This window comes from Triturus cristatus, chromosome 8, assembly GCF_964204655.1.
Source record: "Triturus cristatus chromosome 8, aTriCri1.1, whole genome shotgun sequence".
In the NCBI taxonomy this organism is placed as follows: Eukaryota; Metazoa; Chordata; class Amphibia; order Caudata; family Salamandridae; genus Triturus; species Triturus cristatus.
The window spans coordinates 500,474,289-500,497,857 of NC_140591.1; positions in this window are offsets into that span (position 1 = coordinate 500,474,289).

Sequence of the window (23,569 nt, forward strand, 5' to 3'; positions counted from 1 at the left end):
GCCCACCCTTGAGCAGGGGTCATTGTAGAGTGGTGTGTGCCACTGGCCTTCGCCCCGTATCAGTTCCAAAGGAAGGTCATGGAGTTCACAAAAAAAGTACCTGGGAAGCATGACTGGGAGAGCTGCAAAGAGTTAAAGTAGTTGGTGTAGCACCAACATTTTGGAGATCGCCACTCAGCCCTGCGTGGAGAGGGGCATTGATGTCCAAAAGGGTAAAGACTTGTGGATGGATCACAGCACTCTGTACATAGTCATCTTTGATGTTCCTATCTGAGTGTTATATGTGAAAACCTAAGTATTTAGGTGTCGTAGCTCCACTGCAGCTGTGATCTAGTTGGGGCAATACTATTCACTTCAGGGTTTGGAGCCAGAAGGAACAGACATGATTTGGGCCGGTTTACCTTGAGCTGTGGAAATATCCCCAATCTCGTCCAACAGGAGCATCAGACCCGACAGGGAAGCCCCCACCTCCCGTAAGAAAACCAGGGCCTCATTTGCATACAGCGAGATGATGTGGTGTGCACCCAGTTCTGGTATTCCCCACTGGTGTTCACATTGTTGCATTTGGCAGGCCAGCGGCTCCATGGTCAAAGCAAAGATCAGACGAGAGAGAGGACATCAGTGCCTTGTGTCTCTGTGAATTATGAAACTGTCTGATATCAACTGACCTGGCTGGACTTGTACTGTTGGGTTCTTGTACAGTGTGTGGATCCAACCCAGTTACCCCAGACCAAATCCCATGTATTCAATGGTCATCAATACGGAGACCCAGCTTAGAGTATTGAATGCCTTTTCGATGTCCAGTGACTCTGCCACTTGACTGTGGGTCTCAGGTGTGTCCTGTATGAGGTGTAACAGACATTGGATGTTGAGGAAAGTGCTCGACCTGGGTATGACCCCGATGGATCCTGAAGCACTAAGGTGCCCATTATAGGGAGTAGTCTGTTTGCTAATACCCTGGTTAGAATTTTATAATCATAATTCAGGAGTGATAATGGCCAGTAGGAGTGGACGTCTAGTGGATCCTGACCTAGTTTTGGCAAAACCACAATCAGGGCCTCTCATAATGAGTCCAGGAGGAATCCCGTTGCCCTCTCCTTGTTGAACATCATCAGTAAGTGTTCAGTAATTTGGGCAGAGAAAGTGGCATAGTATTCAATCGGCAGCTTATCTGTGCCTGGTGTCTTGTTCCAGGCAATTTGGGCAATAGCTGTCCGTATTTCCTCCAATTGAAGATGTTCATCCAGGTGGGCCCGCTTCACCATGGACAGTTTGGTCAGTGGTTGGTCTAGGAAAAAACCATGTGTTTGTTCCAGTGGTGGATAACCTGCTGCCCTGTACAGCTATTGGTGGTAATCCCGGAATGGGGGAGCTGATGGCTGCCTGCACTGTGACCAGGGTGTCCTCGTCTGTCCTAACAGCTCCTATCGGGGCTCCCTGCTGGTCTTCCTTCACCAGCCATGCCAGTGGCCCCCCCAAGCGATTCCTCTAGGAGAGTAACATATTTTGGCATTACTTGTAATTGTGCTTCCCCAGAACGTCTCCGCTTCATTTCTCTGTTTACGCAGCTGTTGAAGGTGCTCATCCCTCACGGTCTGGTTTGTCACCCCTGGTTCTAAAGGCTGAGGCTCCCAATCAGGGGCCATCAGTTTCCACTGCAAGTGGCAGGGTATCCCCCTTGCGGCAGCCATGCAGTGTCCCCACATGACCACTTTATGTATGTCCCATTCCAATGTCCCAGAGAGGGTAGGTCCTTTATTTAGGTCAAAGCTTTAGGTGACACATTTTGCCAGGACCTTCCCAAATTAGGGATCTAAAAGTGCTTCTTCTTGAAGTCCCCAGCTGGGCATCCTGGAGCACGGCCTACCCAACTGCAGAGCCACCTGCAGGGGGCAGTGATCATAGAATATGCGTGCCAAGTACTCCGACCATATTATCAGCACACCAAGTTGTCCCATAGATCTGGGGAATGTGGGTCACGGAAAGTGCACAGGTGAGCATTCCCAGAAAGCCTGATTGCTTGGTGTTGGACACATACACTGCCACCAGGATGAGGGGAGAACCAGAGTGGTGCCCTTTTGTTATTTCAAAACACCTCCAGTGTTCTCTCTGTGATTGACTGCTACATAGGGGACTCCCAGGGCAATACAAATGAGTACTCTGTGAGGATATGCAGATGTGCCATAGACTTGCCCCCACCATTTTGTACGGGCCTTATGTAGCTCTGCCAATGTAAGTTGTGTTTCTTGCAGCATTGCAAAGTGTTTGTGGCAGTTTTTGACATAAGAATGTATGCGGTAGCACTTGGCGGGAGAAGCCATGCCATGCACATTCTATGTTAGGACATTATATTGTGGGGTATGACTATCTTTGTTGGTCCCCATGTTGTATATCGGTGGTGTGCATTGCGTGTGCGTCCTCATATATCAATGCCCTATGCATATAGTGCTCTGCACTAGGTGAACCCTCCCTTCACGGCCATCCGTGCCCCATGATGTGAATCAATTAAAGCAATAACTATAGCATTAAGATCAAAAGGCCTGAACAGTCATTCCCCCTCTGGGACAGGAGACTCTTGCGTCCCTGGCCATAATTCTCCATCCTATAAATAATGACTGAAACAACTGAATAACAAGTAAAACGAGTCCTCTTTGAAACCCATGCAGGGCATGAGTCCTCTGCTATCGAGGTTCCCTCTCGGCATCCCATAGAATTTAGTGACCAGCCTGCTGCTTGCATCACAATTGGCAGACATGTAACATGCCCAGAGAGTGCTCTGCCCCGGCGAAAGTTCAGTGCGCAATCTTAGGAGAGACTTCACAGGAGATTAATTGCTACTCTTGGTTTAAGCTTCAGACTATGATCAGTGCTTGTATTTGAGGTCCCAGAATTGCCCATCTCCAAACCAAAATCCGATGCTTGCCCGGATTGTAGCGGGGTGAAAAGATTTGTATTGTGCTGTGAAAACCTCTGCTACCACCCGTGATCATTCTGTGGCTGTCAGGTCCTGGGTAGGTCATGTTTGAATGGACCTGCATTTCCTGAGTTTAACTTGGGGGACCACCCATTCGCCATTTACCTGTTACTCTATGGCAGGGGTCTTCAAACTGTGGGGCGCGACCCCCAGGGGGGCCGTGGAGTGATGCAAAGGGGGTCGCGCCTTCCCAGTCACACTTCTGTCCAGGCCCAAGGGCTTCAGCCCCCCCCCCCCCACACTTCCCCCGTCCTGTGTCTCAGCCCAGGCTGCTGCAGTGAAACTTGAGCTGCTGGGGGCTCAGCTGGGCAGTGTCTGGATTCCTATCTCCGGCACCCCCGTGTTTTTCACAGGTCTTTAAAGCCCATTTGCATTTTTACATGCCTTTGCAAACTGGTTACAGAGGCTTAGGTTTTTTTGCTGGTTCCAGTACCCCATGGGTCCCTACTGTGCCTATTCCTTACATTTGGATTTTACATTCACTGTCACTGCCATAGTGTGAGAATGCATTTCATGGAAAGGAATACAAAGTTGGCTTCCTGGGGGCGCCGTGTGCGAAAGTTTATTGTGCTTTTGAAGCACCTGCTGCAGCGTTTCTTTCCCGGCAATTACCAGGCCTCACATAAATGTCAAGATAACTCGTGTGATTAATTATCTTCCTGGAGAGAGATCAGAATTTTGTATAGTTGAGGTTTTGACTTATGTGAAGTTAGTGCAGAGGGTTAATATGCCTGCTGCAAAGAACGTGTACCAAGTAGATTAGTAGAGTGCGTATGGTGTGAACAGATCAGCAGGTTACTGCTTTCAAAAGAGGCATCCTTTTGTTACTTGCAACTTATAACTTAAAGTCCTAATATAGAATAGTGAGCTATTAACTTTCATCCTAGAACAGCATGCACACTACAAAGAATACATTATTAGACCATTAATTAATGTTGCAAAAAGGGTTAATTTGGCTAGAAATCAATTCTTATTATTAAAGGAAACTCCCAACTATGCTGTTTCTTTTGCGACTCTGAGTTTGTGCTTCTCCACACCAAGCACTCTTGAACTATACTGCCTACCAGTATGGATGACATGTGACTCCTATACTTTTAGTCCTTTGGCTTATGTAACATTTCCTATACACTGATTTACACATTGATTGTCTCTGTGTAATGTGTGTGTGATGCAAAGTGCTCGGACACCCTACACTGGTATGAGTGGCACTATATAACTAATTCAATGCATCGGAGAGAGTGGGGTTATGGAGACTTGGTCACTGTTAAAGGGTGCTAGTGAGAGAATCCGTGGTGGGGGTGGTCATTGGGGGGGGCACCAACAAACATTGTTGCACAGGGCACCACTAGCACTAAAGCCGGCCCTGGGAAGTATGCACAGATAAGCGCTGAAAATACCGCTTTAGGTGACTGCTTTTTTTAGTACCGACTGGGCCATCAAAATAATCTGCTGGTAACCCTAACCATAGGACTGGAAGTTTGTTGCAGGATCAGCACATTATTTATTTCCTTCACCCTCGATCCCCGATTAATGCCACAATAGTTTAACTTAGATCTTAAAGTCTACGCCCCCGTCAATAACATGCTGAGTTACTTCATGGGTCTGGGAATGCACCCTGCATTCAGACAACTCATTCCTCATTCTCGCCCTTTATTGTCACGCTCACCTTGCACTCACAGTGATCACAATGCACTCACACTGATCACCATGCACTTGCACCATTCACCCGCTCACCTTGCACTCACAGTGATCACTCTGCACGCAAAATGCACTTGTCCTGCTCACACTATACCTCAACCTGCAGTCACACGAGTACACTACTCATCCCTCACTCATGTGACACTTCACTCACCTGTCCCCCTCACTACTCAATATGCAACTCACTCAAACAAGCCCATCAGTAATCACACATTCATTCATCCCATTCTGAACTTGCATCCGCACCCAAAATGAGAGAGGACAGCAAGGGAGTGAGAGAATTTGATTGAAGAGGTCAGGGATGAGGAGAAATGTGAATTGCCGAAGAGAAGTGTGGACACGCAAGAAGTGAGTGTGATCCAAAGGTGAGGGCTTCTGTTAGAACAAAGGGGAGATGTGAAAGAGGAATGGGGGGACTGGAGAGGTGTAAGATACAAATAGACAAAAATTTGAATGAAGAGACAAGGTGAATGAGAAGTGCTGAGGGGCACGGGAGGTGACAGGGACAGAGAGGCCATGAGATAAATGTGAGAGACTGTTAGAGATGAGGGGAGTGAAAGGACAGAATGGCAAGAGGTGATTAAAGGTGAAGTGAGAGGTTGAATGGGGAGAGTTCAGAAGTTGTAAAAAGGGGTGAAAGACAATGACCTGCAAAGTGAGAGGAGGATCCGGGGTTAGGAGAGGAGAGAGGGATGGAAGGGAGGGGGTGAGAGGAAAGCTGCATGGGTAAACGGCTTAACTCTACACAAAACCGCCAGGGTTTTAAGGGACCCCTGCTTCTTCCGGTCAGGGCCAGGTGAGCTTCTAATGTGGCAGCACGTATTGCTGCAGAGTGGAAGGCCCTTCACAAAGGTTGACTTGAAATCTTTCTGATGATAATTGCTGTATTTTGGTTATAAATGGGTACTGATTGGGTGAAATCTTTCCTCAGCGTTACTGTGTGTAACAAATATCAAAATAATGAAGCAATGCTATCCCAAAATACGCGGCATCACATAACCTCATTTACATTTTCATCCCACGCAATTTAGTCAACAGGTTTAGATATTTTTGTCAGGAGGGGGTCCTTACGCCTCAAAATGTTGACAGGGGGGTCTCGGCATCCAAAAGTTTGAAGACCTCTGCTCTATGGTGTTGGGAGCCCAACCTTTTGTGTGGAGCCAGGTCCACACATCCTTCTGTGTTGAAAAGATGTGGAAGGTCTCACTATCCATTACATTGTGCTTCACTTTGACTTTCATGCAGGAGCCCCAAAGCTGCTATAACTCATCTGTGAAGTCAAAACATGCTGCCATCTCCACGTTTTGATAACACAAGGAGCCCTTCATTTGAGATTATTGCAAAACTAGGTCACAGTTCCGGTAATTGAAAAGACGAGCAGTGAGTGGTCGTGGCGGTGGCCCGGGTGGTGGCGGCCTGCATTGGATATGGTGCACCTGCTCCATGGCAAACAGTTTCAGAACTTTGTTTTCTAGTACCATGATCATCAGCTAGGTTTCAATGAAGAGCTCAGCATCAGCGCCTTCTGAGCGCTGTGGGAATCCCAGGAAGTGGATGTTGCTGAGCTACGAGTATCCTCCAGTGTCCTCCACCCTGTGATGCAGCAAGGCTGCTGCTTCTTTCATGGCACTCAGTTGTGTCTGTAATTCCCCTACCATGGGGCTCGTGGAGGTCAAAGTAAATTCTGTGTCATCCACGCTGTCTGTCAGTTTAGGGTGGTCGACTCTCAAGAGATTCATGTCCAAGGAGACAGCGTCTATTTTTGTCTGCAGTAACATTTAAGTGTCCAAGATACCATGGAGGACCTTCTCAAATTGAATGGAGTACACCATGAGGGTGGCTTCCAGATGTTGTGAGGGTGCGATTGAACTCAAATGTACACCTTCCCGCAAGTATGGGGCTCACTTGGGCTGCTTACATGCTAAATTTATTGTCAGTAATGGCGCATGCTTTCAGCACTAAACCTGCAATAACAGAACTCTGCGACTCCCCCAGATGCCACGGCCATATACAGTCAATTAGAGGGGTGCCCAATAGGTGCCGGGAGCCAGCTGCTGCCCTCACACGTCAGGCTAATTTAGGGTCCCACTCCAGGCATCAAGCATCACAGGCAACATCCATTTGAGCACTTTCCACTTCCCATGATCATTTCAGCGATCCAGTCACCGCTCCTGCGCCGCAGGGGCAGCACAACTCTGGGTTGTCCTCCTGGTAGGACCTGCTGCAGGCCCCACACAGTGGCTGTGCCAATGATCTCACCGCTGGGGAACTCAGCGCCCCTGCAGTTCTCACTGTCTCTGCCTGCACTGGGGGAGACTCTCTCAAGTAGTGTGTGGCATTGGCAGGCTGGATGACCCTGATTGTGAAGGATTTAATTTGGGTCAGGTATGTTGGTCACTCAGAGAGCATCCGATGTGACTGCCATCTCGGCCATGCCCCTACCATTTTAGACAGTTAATGACCTTCATTTTAAATATCAGCAAGTCACCCCTATACAAGCCTTGTGATGCACAAGGCAGGAGCATGGTACTTAAAAACGGGACAGGTAGAAAATTAATAATGGCGTAGGGCCTAATTATGAGTCTGGTGGCCCAAGTACAACAAGACTCGCAGAGGCACGCGGTGGGGGACTCCCAGTCATAACTTTAGCTGTAGGTCTGTCTTTGCACCATTTCAACCGACAGGGAACCGCTGTTCCCTGGCGATGGCACAGCAGTCAGGGGCTCAGCAATATGCTGGTGGTGGCGCTGTAGCACCATCATGCTTATTGCAAGTTTCAGGACCGCCAGCAGTGTCATGGAGGTCTTTACTCTATGAATAAGCTGACGGTCCTGAAACAAAGTGCCAATGTGCATGAGGATGCATGCAGGGGGGCACAGCATTTGCCCCATGTGCGCATGCACCCCAGTTCCTGTCCGGATCTATTTTTTGCATTCTCATTGTGGTGCCCATTCTCCGAGGCACCACCGTAGGCCAGCTAATAAAAGCCAGACAGACAAAAGGAAACCTGTAATCTGGCAGGCAGTGCACACACAGGTTTGAGGGTGGCTGTCTACTCGCGCACCCCCAAACTCGTAATCAGGCCCAAGGCGACATGGTCCTATACGCTATTTACACGCTGGCTGGACTTGTTGTCCTATGTCGAAAATCAGGGTACTGTTTAAAACACAAATAATGTATGTTTAGAATTGGGACAAGATAAAACAAAAATTAAACTACTAATTTTAATTGCTAATACAAATCCAATTTAATAATGAAGTCATTTTTTAATAAGTAGTAAGGAAAATAACTTTTAAAAAGTTAGCTTTTCACTGCCTGAACCTCGTGGAGGCTAATTTGCATTAACTCTCCAGCAACTCCAAGCCTGCAATAAGCACAGGAAGAGGTGTGAAAGAGGTGTGAAAGTCCTTCCAGTAGCACACAAAAGGCTGACTGGCCTGAATGGGCATACCTGACTCTTCTGAGCCCAGTGGAATATGCAACATGCTTCTGTGGGCATTCTGCTCGCACCACTGTGTCAAATCCTGCATGACACGTCTCTTGAGCCACATGTAACACTTTGGTGCACTTCAAAGGGATAGAAAAGGACTCCAGGATGATTCTTGAGTATCCCAAGTGTGGTTGCTGAAGCTTTTGTCCTACAAGACTTCTGTTTCTTTTGTATGGAAAGCGCCTGTTTCAAACTGGATTTTAGTGTTAGATGTGGGAGGATACTATGATTACCACAGTGCACTCTCCAACACACCCACAACAATCTGATCCCATGTTTAGTGTGGCAAAATGCTTTCTTTAACTTGAAAATGCTTTGGCACATTGCATTTTGGTCTTGATACATAGCTTAGTAAATGCCAGAAGTGATGCAACCACGCTACAAAATCATTTTAAATCTGGGACTCATTGGTTTAAAATAAATAATCTACTTTCTATGATGCAGCTGAAATGAGTAATAGAGGAGGAGAAATTAGATTCACAAAAATATGTAGGATATGGCTGCTGCGGGAAACATCATTTACATTGCGGTGTTTACACCGCACTACCTTTACAACGCAGGTATTACAACGCAAGTCATTACAGTGACTGGATGGCACTCTAACCTAAGGAATAGTATGATTTACTATTCCAACACCTTCCCTACTGTACGTATACTGGAGTTGGAATAGTATATCATACTATTCCTAAATCCAGTGCCCTCCAGCGCAAGTCATTGTATCGACTTGCATTGTAATGCCTGCGTTGTATAGGCATTGCGGTGTAAACAACGCGATGTAACACCATATATTCGGCTGCTGCTAGTCCAAATGCTGCAGCTCTAAAAGCAATGATATAACCTTACTACAGGCATTTGTCTGACTTAGATAATATCTGTAAGACTGAAGGTAAGTTGTTAAAATATCTCCATTTCAATGTATGTTTCAGTCAGTGAAGCAAGCACACCTCAGGGGTCATCATTAAGCCTGACAATAGATAACCATATAAATACCCCCTTACATCCCTAACTAGATCATATGGCCTCAAAGTTATGACTTTTGTACAATACTCTCTGATGGCCTTCTGCCTCAAAAACATTAGGTGTTCACCTACAGAGAAGTTTAAATCTTTACTGACACCATTAGTCCCTTCTATGTTGAATATTATGTTGATCAAAACTCAGAAGTATGAAGTCCTTATTTTTGGGTGCCCTCCTGAAGTGTTTTCAATGGATTTGTGTACAACACAGCTTTGAATGTCATCTATCCAATCACTGAAGCCAAAACCCTTGGTCATATTATTGATTACTTCCTTTCTTCCAGATCTCATAATGTATGGAATGAATCCTTTTTAGAATTAGAACCTCCACCATTACCATTTTTTGGAATGATATTTCTGGTTTTCAAATTATATTCAGGCTCCAGTGCATGTGCTCCGACCCCTAAAATATGAGTGCAATTGGCTAGTCCCTGATTGGCATATTGACCTTACCAGTAAGACTTCAATATTTTGTACTCTATGTATCCTGGGCCTGTATGGTAAACGTCAATAGTGGACTGCAGCATTATTGTGCCACCACTAAAGTGACAAAGAAAATCATATAGTCAGGCCTGCCCTGCAGCCTGGGGTTCCAGTTTTAAAACTGAAACTCGGCCCTGCAAAAGTCACGGTTAAGGAAGGCCCCAAATTACCACAGGGCACGGTGCATGGTATTTAATTTGCAGGAAATGTGTTCTTACGTTTTTCATGTTCTGTCTGTGAAAAATCTCCAACGTCGTTTATTACAGTGGCAAGCCAGGCTCCCCCAGGGAAAAGCACTGGTTTACATTGTAACTACTTAATATGCATAACTTCAGTTTGGGAATAGCTAGAACCATGGCTCGAAGAGTTCAACCAATCTGAATTTAAAATCCAATTCGGGGCCCTCATACAGATAGAAATAAAGGTTCTCTGCTAACAAGGGAATCGTTTTTAATGAGTTCAGAGAATCAGATGAACGTATGCCTCTAGAACGCTGACCATATGACTTATTCAAAGGGTAATCAATCTAACAAAGGCTTATTAATATATGTGTCAATCAAAGCATACAGAGCCCGATTCACAGAAGTAATCTGAGACAACATCCTCAACTTACGACTTTTGGTATTCACAGAAGGCATTTAATAGTAGTAAAGTTAGGACTCTCAATTTTACTACTACTAAATGCCTTTTGTGAATACCAAAAGTCGTAAAGTTAGGATTTTGTCTCAGTTGAGTAGCAGTAAAGTGAGGAGTCTTAACTTTACTACTACTAAATGCCATCTGTGAATACCAAAAGTAGTACGTTTAGGATTTTGTCTCAGATTAGATCTGTGAATCGGCCCCACAGTAATGAATTGCTTATCTACGTTTCAAAGAAACAAGGGTCCATCAACACATAAACTCACGATACATCTGATCAAAATTTTTAACACATAACCATAGATCAATGAATCTAACTCCACATTGGATGTTCATGTAGTCAGTCCTTTTGCAAGTATTCAATGGCATTTAGGACGAAAATCCAACAATTATATCACAAAAATGGATATAGTGTTGAAGGTGCAGTCTTTAGTGTCTTGTGCACTGGACACCATCTTCAGGACTGTTACAACCAAAGAAGATTACCAGTAGAACACCCTCTCTTGGTAGTGCTGGTGCCACATGTTTGCCAGCACTATATGTATGACAGAAGGACCCTTCTGTAGTATTAAATGTTCCCATTATGCACAAAGTGATTGCAAACACCGGTTGCACCCCAGGGGGACTTCTGAATATGGGCCCTGATGATCATGCCGAATCTTAACTTACTATTTTGAAAATTGCACTTGCAGAAAGTTGGCATTTTCCTGCCTAACTCCTCTAGTAGCCTTTACAGAACTGATCCCCTACTGCCACCTGGAAGCCTGCTGGGAGGTGGGAATGGCTCCCAGAAAGGGAACAAAACAGTCTTGACTGGGATGAGATGTAACTTCCTCCTGACTGGATAGACTGTGGGATGAGCTCACTAAATGCACAAGTCTCAAAGGGGCATCCCCATTTCACAGGCATATCTAACTTATACGTAAGCCTGCCCCTGCCATTGTCCAAGTTGCCAGAGTGGCACCAATCCCAATGGGGGAAAACATGTTGCAGAACTGGTTTGCTGGTGCGAGTTCCTTGTTTCCCTTGCCACACCTCAAGGATGTACCCAGAGATCTGACGAGAGGCAGAACGATTCTGCCATGTTTGATTTTGCCAAGCAGGGCATAGTGGTTTTGTTTAGGGTATAACCTTCAGAAAGTGATATTAAAGTGCCTAGGGTTGCCCTGTGACCTTTTTCCGAATTGGAATTGGAGTTCCCTAACTCACAATCTAGTGTGAGGCATTAAATGGCACCTCTGTATGCCTCATTCAGAAACTGCTCTAGTTGAGGAGGACAGAAGAAGGACTGCACTTGTCAAACCCCCAGTGGACTTTAGAAAGAGAAATGCACTTACTGTAACCTGTGGACCGAGACCCAATGAACTGGATGTGCACCCACTGCACAGAATAGTGGACACCAAAGGCTTCAAAAAAAGTTTCTAATTATAATGGTAGAATTCTTCACCCGGTGAGGGGATCAATAGTATTCGGCCTGCAATGGATGTTCCTTGGGTGCAAATTTTGAATTTTTCCTGCTTCGAGTTTTTGTGCCAAAAGTCAATGACTTCCCCGTGATTTCGTCCGACAGCAATCCGGCCCTGTAGAACTCATCTCTGCCACAGGCTGCTGCTTTGCACATCAGAGGATTTTTGACTTTCAAAAATGTTTCTAAGTCCAAAGATAAAACCACTGGACAGAACCTGGTCTCTGTGTCTGACCGTCACTCCATTGCGGTCATCCTTAACTTTTGGCTTTGACCAGGTCAAGTGTGATCCGATACCCATGGTTGTCCTTTGGCTTTTTTGGCACTAGAAAAATATTATTTTTATAAATTGGAGTGGGAATTTTATTGTGTTTTATTTCCTACTTGTTAACTGTTTTGCTATTGATAAATGCTTTACATAGTACTCCTAGGTTATGCTTGTCTGCTCTATGGTACAGCAACCAAGGGTTGAGCTTAGGTTTAAATTCATGAGACTTAACTGGGCCTAGTAAGGAATAGTACCATTATTACTTGAAGAGCATTAACATTCACTTCAACTAATAATCCACTTTTGCACACATATCAATAGGATTACTTCTCATTGCTTTTATTATATGTGACTACTGCCTAAAAGTTGTCCTGTGTTGTCGCTGATGAAACATTGAAAGCAGTGGTCCTTTCCATTAATATTTCAATGTTGTAGGACTGCAATGCCTTATTTCGGGAACTTCCCAGGTATATGCTGTCTAAACTAAAGACATTGAAAAATGCGGCTCACAGACAATGCAATTTTTCCTAGATAAATTTGTACATCCATGTTTTTGAGTTATCCTCATTGACTCCAACTCAACAAAAGGATTTTATTAAAACATTAATGTATCCCTCACTGTTGCATGCAACTGCAGGGCCATGCAAATATTAAAATGCAAAATCTGGCCCCTAGAGACAATCTCAACCCCTTCATTCTTCAGCAGCAAACATGACTTAATTTGCCAGTTACGAATAGGTTGGGCTGGATGCTGCTCAATTAGCATCCTTGCAGCAAATTAATGAAATGTGTTGCCTATACGACTGAGAGCTGATACAAATGATGTCAATATTATAAAAGGAATCAAGACCTGGATCTTCTGACATTTTGCATTCATTGTATTATTCATATTTCGATTTGACCATCTATCACCTGGTCATGCATTATGTAATGGGCACACTGCTCTCGTGTGCGCCACGGTGCACCTTTACTTAGCTGTGCCGGGCACACATGGCATTTACCATATGTTCATAGGGCCTTATTTACATGATTATGCTGTAGGGCAGCGCCGCAGGCCTCCCTGCTGCGCTTCTCTCCAGCAAAAGAAAAGGGCAGGAATGTGCCACATCTATCATATACAGCGCATTCCTATCCTTTTTCCCTACACTGGAGCACAATGAGCTCCATGTGCCAATGCAGACACCTTTGTGCTGTGGTGCAAGGGTACCTGCGCTGCAGGGATGATTCCTGCACAAAAACAATAACAAGAGGCTTACGCCACTTTCTATGTGTGCTGCAGAATGCAGCACAAATGGAAAAAGGAAAAACAAGGAGAAATAATGGTATTTCCCCTCATTACGCCGCCCTTATACCTCCCCTAGAGAAGTGTACGTTTTTGTCACTGACTCAGAGTTACAATTCCTCGTTAATCTGGGGCAGTGTCAAAAAAATCATGGGTTTTGCTGGGAACGCCCACAGCAACACCCACTGCACGCCCTTTTAACACAGGAAACTGCATTAAAAGGAACGATATTTACATTGCTGCATTAAGCCACGCAAAGTGGCTAAGTGCTGCCTACTAATTGTAGCAGAACCTTCTTTAGCCTATGTACTGATAAATATCTTTCAAGCTTCCTTTCTGGGAAAGCTTATAGTGGCTTAGGACTTCTGCATAACAATTACTTAAATATAATAATATTCGATATTTTTTCTAATTAAAAAATAAATTAATTACGTATTACTTGCTTATATATGTAATTTTTTATAGTCGCTAAATACGAAATACCCAAATGTAACTGAAAAGATGTGCAGTGTCAGCAAACATTTAAAAACGTTTTATTATTTATAAAAGAAAGTGACTTTGTGACGAACGTGTGAAACATGTTATGCATAAAGCCTTGATGTAACGCACAGATTAGATCAAGAATTTACGCATATTGTGAACTCACTCTATTTTGACAGCACAAATGGAGAATAGAGATCTGTCCAGTTCAAAGTCGTACAAGTACAAGAGCCTGCTGTGTGCAGCAATCAATCTACTTCTATAGCCTTCACCCTATTATACAACACACTTGTCCAGAAAAAGATTTACCAGTTGTGCACATTTTGCTATTAAAGTTTTTCCTATAGTGGTACTTTGTCACTTCTTCTTGACATTTTACTCCATACAGTTAGGATTTATGAAACAACACTTGAAAATATATGGAAGGCGCCCACAATACTTCGATCAATTCCGCATCTTGCTCTGCTGCAATTTTTAGGGTGAATGTGACTGAGGCTTCATTTAGTCCCCTTCACTAATTTGTAGAAAATGGGTTTCTCTATTTAAAAGATAAATGTATACCAAACGTGCTTGCTGTTTTTAATATCAGTGTTATGTCTTCAATATACAAATATTCTTTAAGCAGGAAAAGGAAATAATAGCGAATCCTGAACATAGTGGTTTTTGATGTTAATAATCCTAGTTCTGCCAATACAACACTTTGTTGTAGAAGTCACAATGCCATTTACATTTGTTGACAGGAACAGATAACATAAGAATATATAACTTTAGCTATGCATAAAGAAGCTATATTTAATGAGTTAGGAAGCAGTGTGTAGTAATGGTTTTCTTGCAACCCTAGCAAGCTTTCGTGTTCATACTTTATAATATTTTGTGCTATGTATTATACATGTATTTCTACACCTTTGCTAGGCCCTATCCAGACTTACTGGTTTGTGCTGTAGGCTCACAACTATATTCAGAGGCTCTTCAAAGTTAACAAATTCTTATTTTCCAAAATGGTTCTTTTTGGACTTGGCCCTTTTTGCCAGGTTCACCCCTATACTTTTTGCCTTAGCTCTGACATGGTGTTGGTGGTTTTAGGCCTTTGGGCACTTTAGCACTGTGGTCCAGTGTAAAGTGTGTGCGCTCCCTGTGCACATTTGGTGAAGTTGGCCTGCCCTCCCATAGGAATGCATTGGGGATAAGTGTGTTCATGGTATTTCCTGGTATGAGAGGAGCAGTGTGGTCAAGTCTAGTATGTATGAATTCGTGAGAATAAATTCTGTGCAATGGCATGAGCAGATTTATGATGACTGGTGGAGAAATGCCACTTTTAGAAGTTGCAAAAACAACAGTTGATGGACAGAATGCAGAACAATGTCATACATTCACCCCAGTACAGAGATCTGGGTCTAAATCCATCGTTGTTTTGCTCACCATGCCATTCCAGTTTGAACCCAGCCATATGCAAATCAGTCTTGATCCTGTGCCTCATGGGAACAGTCCAGCCCGAACTGCCAAGCCAGGTCCTCCCAGGACTGGAAACAAGCATCCTAGGACCGGTTTCGGGGTTTCACCCCTCTTCAGCCAGGATAGCTTGATTCCAGTGGCATGGAGAGCACAGGACTCACGTCTGAGCATACCCGTCCCACTTGGGGTGACAACTGCAAAAACAACAGTTGATGGACAGAATGCAGAACAATGTCATACATTCACCCCAGTTCAGAGATCTGGGCCTAAATCCATCGTTTTTTTGCTCACCATGCCATTCCAGTTTGAACCCAGCCATATGCAAATCAATCTTGACCCTGTGCCACATGGGAACAGTCCAGCCCGAACTGCCAAGCCTGGTCCTCCCTGGACTGGAAACAAGCATCCTAGGACCGGTTTCGGAGATTCACCCCTCTTCAGCCAGGATAGCTTGATTCCAGTGGCATGGAGAGCACGGGACTCACGTCTGAGCATACCCGTTCCACTCGGGGTGACAAATGCAAAAACAACAATTGATGAACAGAATGCAGAACAATGTCATACATTCACCCCAGTACAGAGATCTGGGCCTAAATCCATAGTTTTTTTGCTCACCATGCCATTCCAGTTTGAACTCAGCCATATGCAAATCAGTCTTGACTCTGTGCCTCATGGGAACAGTCCAGCCCGAACTGCCAAGCCAGGTCCTCCCTGGACTGGAAACAAGCATCCTAGGACCCGTTTCGGGGTTTCACCCCTCTTCAGCCAGGATAGCTTGATTCCAGTGGCATGGAGTGCACGGGACTCACGTCTAAGCATACCCGTCCTACTCGGGGTGACAACTGCAAAAACAATAGTTGATGGACAGAATGCAGAACAATGTCATACATTCACCCCAGTACAGAGATCTGGGCCTAAATCCATAGTTTTTTTGCTCACCATGCCATTCCAGTTTGAACTCAGCCATATGCAAATCAGTCTTGACTCTGTGCCTCATGGGAACAGTCCAGCCCGAACTGCCAAGCCAGGTCCTCCCTGGACTGGAAACAAGCATCCTAGGACCCGTTTCGGGGTTTCACCCCTCTTCAGCCAGGATAGCTTGATTCCAGTGGCATGGAGTGCACGGGACTCACGTCTAAGCATACCCGTCCTACTCGGGGTGACAACTGCAAAAACAATAGTTGATGGACAGAATGCAGAACAATGTCATACATTCACCTCAGTACAGACATCTGGGCCTAAATCCATCGTTTTTTGCTCACCGTGCCATTCCAGTTTGAACCCACCCATATGCAAATCAGTCTTGACCCTGTGCCTCATGGGAACAGTCCAGCCCGAACTGCCAAGCCAGGTCCTCCCTGGTCCTAGGATGCTTGTTTCCGGTCCAGGGAGGACCTGGCTTGGCAATTCGGGCTGGACTGTTCTCATGAGGCACAGGGTCAAGACTGATTTTCATAGGGCCAGGTCTAAACTGGGATGGCATGGTGAGCAAAAAACACGATGGATTTAGGCCCAGATCTCTGTATTGGGGTGAATGTATGACATTGTACTGCATTCTGTCCATCAACTGTTGTTTTTGCCCCGCAGGCACAGAGAGCAGCAGAGCTCGTCAGGAGGACAGCCCGGTGAGTCAGGTGAGTGGAGCTGGTGAGGAGGTGGTGTATGTCGAGGCACGCTATCAGTGCCTGCCCCCATTGTTGCTTGCCCTAGGCACCGTGTTGGTGCCTGAGCGGACCCACTAGAGAGCGGGCCGCTCCCACGTTGTTGGGCATGTTTTGCGTCCAGAGCCTGTGTGTCTCCAACGAGGGAGACACATTGTTGTAGAGAGCCCAGAGGGGCCAGTGATCTCCCCAGTTGGCATGTCTCAGCTGCCCCGCTTGCAGAGGGCAACTGCACTGAGGGGGTAATTTCATTTGGAGAGCCCCAGTGAGGCCCCGAGGGCACAGTGTTGGCAGGGCCTATTTGCTTGTCCTCAGCTGCGCCGCACCAGTGCGGGCAGCTGCCACATTTTGCCCATCTGTAGGAAGGTGGAATCTGACTATATGGTTGCCCCCACTTTTTTCCCGGTGTTTTGCTGGTTTATGACTTAGTTGGACTGGGATCCTGCTATTCAGGGCCCCAGTGTATCTGCTTTCTCTGTAAAATGGTTTCCATGTGCATTAGGTACATTTCTAATTGGATTCTGGAGTGCCTTATAAGCCCCTAGTATATGGTATACTATGTACCTAGGGCATAGGTACCTCAGAGGCCTACCAGGGGCTGAAGCATGTATTATGCCACCCCTGGGAAGCACTCCAAAATGGCACCACTGGCCTGCTACTGCAGGCTGGGTATGGGTGTGCTTGCACCCCTTACAGTGGTATAGATTACCTCTATCTACCTACATATACAGACACATATCAACCTATAAGTCACTACTATGGCAGGCCTTGACAATCCTGAAGGCAGAGTGCTTGGTTTTGTGTGAGAGGGTGCCCAAGCATGAGCTGAGCCCCTCTGCAGCTGTCGGAAATACTTCCTTATGGCTGTTCTGTGATACAGCCATACCATATACTCTTAAGTGCATTATAACCTCGCGGTAAATGCTAACTTTAGAATGGCTGCATCAAAACATGTCGTGGTAGGTGTCAAACACTTTGGAATACTACCTCCCCACCAGTCCTGGCAGTGGGGGTAGCATTCCACCATTCTAGAGGGAGAGACATGTTCACACTGGTCACTCCCGGTAGGACTTTCCTGAGCCCTGGCATCACAAAATGGATGCCTCTGCAGCAGACACGGGTCTGGCCTCCTGCTGCTGACCGAAACTCCGGCAGGGGAGGCCTGAACAATAGGTTTCCTGTCGAAGGGAGGTGTAACCATCTCCCCAGACAGACAGATGTGTATTGGGGCTCGGCGGAAGCACTCCCTGGTGCTTTGAAGTCCTGCACTGGGGGCACGTTTGCTGTCCCTGTGCATAGTCCAGTTCAAACCGGTTGCAGGGGCTACTGGCGCGAAACTGGACAAAGGAAATGGGAGTAACCATCCCTCTTTCCAAGCCCACCCATAGGTGGGGCCTTAGAGTTAGTCCATCCCCTAAACTTAGTATAAGTATAGGAATCCAGTCCCTGGGAATTTAGATTACCCTGGAAGAAACTCTGCAATGTAAATCCTGGACCTTCGACGTTCTATCCTGCCAAAATTTCTCTTAACAAGGAGGGGAGGATGCTCCTTCCTGGTGCTTGTTAGCAGGCTATGGATCTCCCTTCCCTTTGCCCTCAGAAGCAATCCCGAACTTCTCAGTTTTAGACGCCATCTTAAGACCTGGCTGTTCCACCAATAAATCAATAAGTTTCGACTGGTAGGAGTGACAGCGTGTTGGTTCTCTTTCCTCTTGAGGTAGTTGCTCTAGCGCCAGGACACTCTTTTTGAGTAGCCGTGCGCTCTACAAATCCCCCTTAACATAACAGAACTAGAAGACTGAAGAAATCTCCCTTGGGGTCAAGGAGTGACTCCCCTGCTTGGCAGGCTCCAAAGAAGCAACTGACCGGTCTGCATCGCTGAAGCTCCCGCCGGGCACCGAAGTCTTTGCATCACCAGAGGTGGATTTCCAGACTTCCCCGAGCTTACCCTGAGTCCACAGCAAAGCTGAGGCCCGTGGCTATCGTGGGTGACGTGGAACCAAGACCCATGGACACGTGATGTTTTGCAGCAGCAGCATCTTCCTGGGCTTCCTCGAAGTTGTGCTTTGGGCTCTGAGTAGCCCCAGCCTTGAGCACCTCCTTCACCAAAGATTCCTGGCCTCCACTCCTTGATTGACCCGTGGGCCAGTTTCAAGTGCGACCGCTTGAGGCTCCTTCGCGATCATTAGCCCATTGGCTAGCAGGTCACCACAAATGCAACCTCTCTTCTGCTTGGACTTTCCTGGTTGCTCCAGACGTGCCCTGACTTACCTTTGCTGGGTGAGTCCCCCAGACCTTTCTGGTCTGCACCGCAGTCCTTTCTCTGAATTCCAGTGACTTGCTGTTGCCAAGGCTTGTTGGGTCCAATCTGGTCGCCGACACTGTAGCACTCGAAAAACTTTGTGGGACAGCTCGAATCCGGCTCATGGACTTCGGCGACGCCTCCTGGACCTCGTGGCTGAAGAGTCAAGACACCCATCAACTCACCTGAAGCACCCAACATCAGTGGGCATTGGTCCATCCTGCCCTCGGTCACTGGCTAGTGACCCACACTCTGTCCCCTCTGCTTTCAGGTTCCTTCCATCCTAGATCCAGGCTTGGATCTCTTCGGACACTTCTCCTCTTCACGGCAGCAGCAGTTCTTTGCAGGCTTCCATTGCAATCGACGACGCGACCCGACACCAAAAGACACCTATGCACCCGGCTTCTCTGGGTGAGGTAACTCGAGTACTCCAGTGCTCCCGTGGGTGCTAGCCCTAGAACTTTGTAAGTCCAAAAGGGTTTGGGCCTGACTCGATTCTAAGTGTCCCTAGTCTTTAAATTTCCAACCGCGACATTGCACATAGAAGAGAACGGGAACCTGCGGTTGTGTTCACACACTGCATACAGTCCCCGTGGGTCCCCTGTGTCACTACCTAGGTGGTTCCTTGGGGTCCCAGCGATTCTACAGGCTCTAGGCCTTGTGTCTAGTTCAGTTGTGGTTCTTATACCACTTTTTGGTATATGGTTTGGTATGCCCCTAGGGCCCAAACGTGTATTTGTGCTATTACTGATGATTGCTCACTTGTAACTTAAGTACTTCGAACTCCAGTCTCATAAAGAGACTAGAGGGGTGTGCTTTAACCTAAATACATATATTTTAAATATATACCTGGTGTGGCTGTCCTTTCAATTGATCATTCAAGAGATTATAGACTGGTAAAACAAGCTGCTTTACATACCTTCAAGACTTAGCCTGAAGGCTGCTATCCATAGCTACCACTAGGATAGCTTTCAATAAAGGTTGGCTTTAACCTATCACCATAAGGGGTTGTTTGGACTGATATAAGGTGCCCACTAGAACTAGTGGACAGCAAATATCAGGCCACCTTCTCGAACCATCTGTCCACCCAAAGGGCACCGGGAGTGTCCAGGCCTCATTTGATATTCACAGCTGCCCAGCAAGTAGTGGGCAGCTGCAATGTTTAGGCCATCATTCCTTTGGGGGCATTGTGAGAGATAGGAGTGAGATGCACTCCTGCCCCAGCGCAATGACGCGGTTTAGGATATTGCTGCATTGGCAGCATGCCCTGACACTTTGGGACACAGTGCATTTTGATCCCTTTGTTAAGGCCAGTTGGCCAGGGGGACTGTTAGGTTTGTAGGGCGCCAGGCCCTAATGTGATTTATGCCACTACAATGGTTTTCATTAAGAGGTTATGTGCTAATGTGATCTTTGTAGGTGCGCAGGAAATATAATTCATAAACTGTTTTATGCACCGTGATTTATGCCTCTAAATATGGTTTTATGATTATGAGGTTTTGCATACTGTGTTTAGGTTTGAGATTATTCCCTACTGTGAGGTATACCCCTAATGTAAGTTATGCTTAAGAGGTTATAGTCTAATGCGTTTGAACTTATAAGAAGATTGCATAATGTGTTTATGCTGGTGAGGTTGGCGCAGAATGTATTTCACGCCTAAATGTGATACTGTGCATAATATGGTTTATGTTACAGGATGATGCCGAGTATAGTGGTTGCCAGTAATTACTGGTTATGTTCTATGTTTAGTATTTGTTCTACATTTACTATCTTTACTAAGTGAGGGTTCTGACAGTGGTCCAAGTGGTCCTGTCATGTGTATTAATCCCATGTTAATATTGCCCAGTGCCAGTTGGCACTGTGTATATTGTGTGATTACTATTCTACTGTGTTTTATGATAATACAAAGGCTATTTTTGATATAACCTTGTGTGGAGTTACTTTTGTGGTGTGCCTAGTATGTTGTTGCTGTGGGTGTTGCGCAAATGCTTTACAAATGGCCTCCGGGATAAGCCTGACTGCTCGTGCCAAGCTACCAAGGGGCTGAGCAGGGGTTATCTTTGGCGTGTAACTCCCTTGCCCTGACTAGAGTGGTGGTCTCTGCCTGGCTTTGGCGCAAGCCTTAGCCAACCAGAGATCCCATTTCTAACAGTTCATTATTCCTCATTTTAAATATGTTCACTATTTATTTATACTTGTAGGTCTAAGCATTTGAACATCCACTTGTGTGTGTTTACAGGTGGAGTCACCTAGGTATGGGTAGTATATTTGAGCAGGAAGGATTTAGACAGGCCGGAGTAACCATTCTGCCACTCCTGCATTTTCTCGATGGACTGCATCCAGGGGGTTGCCATGACTCAGCCATGTCCCAATTGCCCCATACTAGACACAACTTATTACAGGGTTTTGCTGATTGTAATTTTTTTTGCAGGACTCTGTATTCAGGGCTGCCAGGAATTCAGGCAGGACTGCAGGGTTTATGATGTTGGAGTGAAAAATAATCCAGAGTTAAGATACTGAGCAGAAAACTCCTACCCCTCTGTCTTGCTTGTCTGGTTTTGGGGCGAGTAGTTTGCAGGGCTGAGTTCAGGGGACAACTTTTTTTTGGAGCGCAGGCAGCAAACATTCTTTCTGGAATCTGAACATCAAACAAACATAATTTGTTGATTGTGATTTTTATATGAGGCACTATTATATGTTACACATTATGACTAGAGGAGGCAGCAGCTCAAATAAAGGTAATATTGTATAATATGCGGGCATTTCATCTAGAATGGGCGATGCTGATTTCCCGAATTATTCTATAGAATTTGGTACATAATTATCACAGGGGTCTCAAACGGTGGAGGACTCATGAAATACATACTTCCTCTCAACCAGCAATATGCTGATTATAAATAAAAAATACTCCAGTTAAGTGTGAATATTACACCGGGGGAATTAATAAAAATGCTCACATAGCCACCAACGCACCGTGCCTTCAGTGAGTCACAGGAAAAGCAAACCAAAAGGATACCAGCCAGTAATAAATATCTACCGTCAATGGACATAGATATATTAATCTTTTTTTTAAAGATTATGGCCAAATTTCTGAGCAACATTTTCTCCTTCATAATGAAGACCAAACAATAGCTATACTTGGGGACAACCTACATATAAAATGAGGCCCATGGATGATTAGAATGGAAAAAGAAGCGTTTAGAAAAAGTTATATATAATGGTATATGGGATAAAGTACCCCCGGCCTTACATTATAAGGATTTTGCATGTCACCAAGGAGTTCTGCCACCACACAGAGGAACAAGGCTGAGGGTTGCGTTTCTTTATGACCATGAGGTGATTTGCAATACCCATATAATGTACAGCATTGTTTACTATACTCTTTTATATAGTCACACCATTACCCTACCTGCACACCACATAAATCTTTCGTGTAGTACTCCTTTATGTGAAATTGATAAAATGTTTGTAAACATGAAGAATATAATTAAGAGTCTCTAGTGTAAAATTAAATACACCCTAGTGCTTAGTATATAGGGCCCATTCTCAGGATTGAACATCAGAACTGCACTGGGGTGCACAACACACAAAATTCAAAGTGCAAACTGATGAAGTGCTCAAGTGGATTTCACCAGCGGTCGCCCGCTCATCCAGCAGCTGCAAAACACGAAAAATAAAACAATAAGAACATGGTTCTATTATTGTTTTATTTTTAACATGGACCAGTCTTGGAGCAGGGCCAGACTATGACCAGCTGGAGGGGGAGTATTGGGCAGTGCGCATGACAGCCGGCCAAACCGTCATGTAAACTGTGTGAAATGCTCACCTGCTGGGTGCCACATGCGCGCTGCGAGCATGAATAAACTGCGGGACACGAGGTATGGGTTTTGAAACACGGTCCCGACTACCGCCACCGGGTCCCGACTCTTTATTTATATACGCGCATTGTGTCATGCGCCAGCGTGTATTCGTGCATTCAGCGCGGAGGTGGACTAGACCGTCACCCCGCACTGAGAACATTACATTTCTCTTCACCTTAGTTAAACACAATACCAAAAATCAAAACACTCTGTCACCAGGTCTAGAGGAGACCCACTCAGATACCTGACGCCGCTCACAGTTGCCGCCACTGACAAAACTGTGGGTCCTCACACAAAGAATCCTGTCTGGAGGAGGGGGCAGGTTTGCTCCGCAAGTGATATTGGGAATACTCTTCACTGGATGGGACCGGTGACGGAACTCCTTCTCCCTGGGTGCAGCAACCTGGAGATTCCAGTGGGGAGCAGGCTGGTTCTCTCTCAGGGTCACTGTGTGGAGATGGGGACTCTTGGCCTGGCACACTCGGGACAGCCCCTGGTA